The sequence below is a fragment of the Chiloscyllium plagiosum genome, chromosome 4, assembly GCF_004010195.1.
Source record: "Chiloscyllium plagiosum isolate BGI_BamShark_2017 chromosome 4, ASM401019v2, whole genome shotgun sequence".
NCBI classification, from domain to species: Eukaryota; Metazoa; Chordata; class Chondrichthyes; order Orectolobiformes; family Hemiscylliidae; genus Chiloscyllium; species Chiloscyllium plagiosum.
Window position 1 is genome coordinate 3,762,681 of NC_057713.1, and position 4,913 is coordinate 3,767,593.

The 4,913-nt window shown below is 47.4% G+C and overlaps 1 protein-coding gene across 2 annotated transcripts in view; it reads right to left on the reverse strand.

Annotated features, from left to right (window-relative positions):
- Positions 1-4,913, reverse strand: part of LOC122548816 (zinc finger protein 521-like) — a 282,012-nt gene that overhangs the window by 46,110 nt on the left and 230,989 nt on the right. The gene's annotated exons all lie outside the window — the stretch shown is intronic.

The following is a 4,913-nucleotide window of genomic DNA, read 5'->3' on the forward strand; positions in this document are numbered from 1 at the left end:
CAACATGACCTCCCAACTCCTGTACTCAATATTCTGACCAATAAAGGAAAGCATACCAAATGCCACCTTCACTATCCTATCTACCTGTGACTCCACTTTCAAGGATCTATGAACCTGCACTCCAAGGTCTCTTTGTTCAGCAACACTCCCTAGGACCTTACCATTAAGTGTATAAGTCCTGCTAAGATTTACTTTCCCAAAATGCAGCATCTCACACTTATCTAAATTAAACTCCATCTGCCACTTCTCAGCCCATTGGCCCATCTGGTCCAGATCCTGTTGCAATCTGAGGTAACCCTCTTCGCTGTCCACTACACCTTAAATTTTGGTGTTACATGGGTTCAAATCCTACCATACAATCTGCATTCAACCAAAAATCTGGAATTAAAATGCTAACTGAATAATGTGATGGACAAAATCCCATCTGGTTCACTAGTGCCCTTCTAGGAAAGGAACCTGCTGCCTGCCCCTATTCTGTGTGATTTCCGATCCTCCGCAATGTGCTTGACACTTTAACTGCCCTCTGGGCAATAAACACTAGCAATACCAAAATCCCAGGGATAAAAACAAAGGGATGAGGTGCTGCTAAAGAAATCGCAGATTGGTGAGAGATGAAGGATTTGTTCCTTCTTAATACATTTGCAGTTGTCAGTTTGTGAGCTGCTGTGCTCTCAAACAGTGGAACGCACATAAATTCCTAAGTTTAGGTAAAGTGTTTCAATATAATTTTCTTATGTGTTTCCACACCATAACTAGGCTGTGAAGACTGTAAATGTGATTCTCTGTAGATTTGCTGCTCCCTTGGTAGGAATTACCATCCCCTCAGAACTCCTGTGTCCAATATGAAAAATGCAACAAACAATAGCAACACATGATTTTCCAACAGCACTCCCTGTTTCTCTTTAATCCGGAACTGATGAATGTACGGACTTTAAAAACATACAGACAAAAACAAACTGTCCCCTCACATTGCTCTGCATTCAGTGCAAGCTACATCTATGTTTATTCAATTCCCTCAATTCTTTTAACCTCTGCCTATCTCTGTGATCTCTCCATCCCTCACAGCCCTCCGTGTTCCTCCAGCTTTTGATCTGTACCCATTCCTGATTTCCACCAATCTGCCATTGATGGCCATGCCTTCAGCTGCCTAGGGCTCCACACCCCTGGAATTCCCTGCCTGGACCTCTCCGCGTCCCCCTCTCTCCTCCTTTTTTGCGATTTATTCATCTTGTGGGATGTGGGCATCGCTGGCTGGGCCAGCGTTTATCGCCCATCCCTAGTTGACCTTGAGAAGGTGGGGGTGAGATTGGTACAGTTGAATGGCTTGCCAGGCCTTTTCAGAGGGCAACTGAGAGTCAACCACACTGCTGTGGGTCTGGAGTCACATGTAGGCCAGAGCAGGTATGGGTGGCAGAGTTCCTTCCTTTAGTGAAGGACATTAGTGTACCAGATGGGTTTTTCCAGCAATGATTACATGGTCATCAGTAGATTCTTAATTCCAGATTTTTTAAAAAATTCACTTGGTGGTGGCGAGTCAAACCTGGGTCCCCAGAACATTAGCTGGGTCACTGGATTAATAGTCTAGTGATAATATCACTAGGCCATTGCCCTCCCCAGTGCATTCCTGATGAAGGGCTCTGGCATAAAACGTTGATTTTCCTGCTCCTCGGATGCTGCCTGACCTGCTGTGCTTTTCCAGCAACACCCTCTAAATTCTGATCTTCAGCATCTGCAGTCCTCACTGTCTCCCATTGCCTTCCCCACCTGCTGCTCCTCAAATCAACTGACACTTGGGATGGAAAGGTTAGATACACTTGGCCCGTACCCACTGGAGTTCAGCAGAGTGAGAAGTTAAATAGATGGGGGGATTTGACACGGTGCACACCGAGAAATGTTCTCCCTGTGAGAGATGGGATCTAACGGACACAGTTTAAAAATCAATTGTGTCCCATTGAGGTCAGCGATGAGGGGAACATTTTTCTCTCCAGTGATAACGAGCCTGTAGAATTCTCTAACCCAACAAACAGTGGAGGTGGGGGTCACTGAGTAGGTTTAAGGCTGAGGGAGACAGATTCTTAACGAGAATGGGAGCCCAATCTTTTCCAAGATAAGCAGCAATGTAAAGTTGATGCCACAGTCAGGACTTTACAGTGAATGGTGGTGCAGGCTTCAGGGCCTTACCAGGCCAAGAGACTAGTGACCACTTAACCTCAGGCAAGGGGGGAGGTCAAGAAGGAACGTTCTTTATAACTACCTCAAGCAGGGATGAGAATTGAACCCATGCTGTTTGCATCATGTTACCTTCCAAGCTAACCTTCCAGCCAACTGAGCTAAACTGACTCCTAACCTTAGAGCAGCTAATACATGAAATAAATACAGTGGTTCCAAGGGCAGGTCAGAGGCTATGAATACTGCAGTGAGGAACTCACCTCCAGCCTCGCCAAAGCCTGCCCACCATCTACAAGGCACGAGTCAGGAGTGTGATGGAATACTCCCCACTTGCCTGGATGGGGGCAGCTCCAACAACACTCAAGAAGCTGCATACCATCCAGGACAAAGCAGCTGCTTGATTGGCACCACATCCTCAAGCATCCACTCCCTCAACCACCGGTGCTCGGTAGCAGCAGTGTGTACCATCTACAAGATGCACTGCAGAAATTCACCAAAGATCCTCAGACAGCACCTTCCAAACCCACGGCCACTTCCATCTAAATGGACAAGGGCAGCAGATACATGGGAATCCCATCCCCTGCAAGTTCCCCTCCAGGCCCCTCACCATCCTGACTTGGAAATATATCGCTGTTCCTCCAGTGTCCCTGGGTCAAGATCCAGGAATTCCCTCCCGAAGGGCATTGTGGGTCTACCCACAGCACATGGACTGCAGCGGTTCAAGAAGGCAGCTCACCCCCACCTTCTCAAGGGGCAACTAGGGACGGGGCAATAAATAATCAGAGACACTCACATTCCAAAAATGAATAAAAATACACTCTAAATAAATAGATCCACGCTGAATGGGGCAGAGGAATTGACATCATAATCTAACTAAGGATGGATAATAAAGACAAACTTGCTGAATTTGTTTTGTGTCATTGTGCATGGAAAAGCAAACCAATCACTGCACTTGGTAAGGTTTGTGTTTACAGATCATCCTCGATTAGATTCGTGTTCCCTGGAACATGAAATGTTAGCGAATTATTCAATTGAGGCTTTTATAGATTTTGAAAGGATTTGATAGGTGAACAGGCAGAAATTTCCTTTGCATGCTGGGGTGTTGGGGAAGAGCTGGACAAAACTTTAAAATGGAAATCAACTACTGAGCTGGGAAGTGAGACAACCCCTTACCACTAAAAGGAAGTTCTGTTTCGAAAACATGGACAATGGCAGCACAAATAGGCCATTTGGCCCTTTGTGCCTGCTCTCCCATTCATTACAATTAGATTCGATTACTTACAGTGTGGAAATAGGCCCTTCGGCCCAACAAGTCCACACCAACCCGCAACCCTCCCAGACCCATTCCCCTACACCTTACACTATGGGCAATTTAGCATGGCCAATTCACCTAACCTGCACATTTTTGGATTGTGGGAGGAAACCGACACAGACACAGGGAGAATGAGCAAACTCCACACAGAGAGTCACCTGAGGCGGGAATTGAACTCTGGTCCCTGGCGCTGTGAGGCAGCAGTGCTAATCACTGTACCACTGTGCCGCCCAACTCTGTCCCGACTTGCACCCCAAACCCTTCAGCCTCAATGACCACATCGAGCTCCTTCCTGAAAATGCTAAACTCCCCCTATAAAGGAGAACTCCACGGGATCCTCAGCTCTCAGGCAAATAAATCCCACCCCAGCCCGGTCCCAAACAGTCACCCTGCTCCATCCCCTCCCAGACCACTAGACCCATCCTATCTTTACAGCAAGGAAAGAGGCCCTTCGGCCCTTCAGGTCCGTGTCGGTCATCAAGCACCAATCCACTTTAATCCCATTTTCCATCTCTGGGGTCATGGCCTTGTGTGCTATGATCATCGATATAGTTCTGAGGGTTGCCGTCTCTACTGCCCTTCCATACAGTGAGTTCCAGATCCCCACAACCCTTTGGGTGAAAACGATGCCCAAATCTCCTCTGAAACCTCTGAAAATCCTTGCTTGAAAACGGTGCCTCCAGTTATTGGCCTGTCTGCTCAGGTGAAAAGTTTCTCTAACTCTACCCTCTTTATGCCCCTCAGAAATTTGCAGACCTCAACCATCTCTGCTCTAAGGAAGCTGACCTCACCTTGTCTCTCTTAATCGCTGACTCAATCCAACCCAACAATGGTCTGAAGACGAGTCACTGGACCCGAAATATTAATTCTACTTTCTCCCTCAGATGCAGCCAGACCTGCTGAATTTCTCCACCAACCTCTGTTTCTGTCGCCTCAGGCGACTGACTGTGTGGAGTTTGCACATTCTCCCCGTGTCTGCGTGGGTTTCCTCCGGGTGCTCCGGTTTCCTCCCACAGTCTAAAGATGTGCAGGTCAGGTGAATTGGCCATGTTAAATTGCCTGTAGTGTTAGGTAAGGGGTAAATGTAGGGGAATGGGTCTGGGTGGGTTGCGTGTCGGTGTGGACTTGTTGGGCCGAAGGGCCTGTTTCCACACTAAGTAATCTAATCTAACTCTTGTATTCAATGCCTTGACTAATAAAGGCAAGTATTCCATTTGCTTTCTTATCCACCTTCCCTCTGACCCTCTGTACTCCCAGGGTCCTACCTTTCATCATTAACTCCCTTGCCTTATTCATCACCTCACACAATTAATTTCCATTTGCCACTGTACAATCCCATCTGACCAGCCCATCTGTATCAGCCTGTAGTCTAAGTGGGTGGCACGGTGGCACAGTGGTTAGCACTGCTGCCTCACAGCGCCAGAGACCCGGG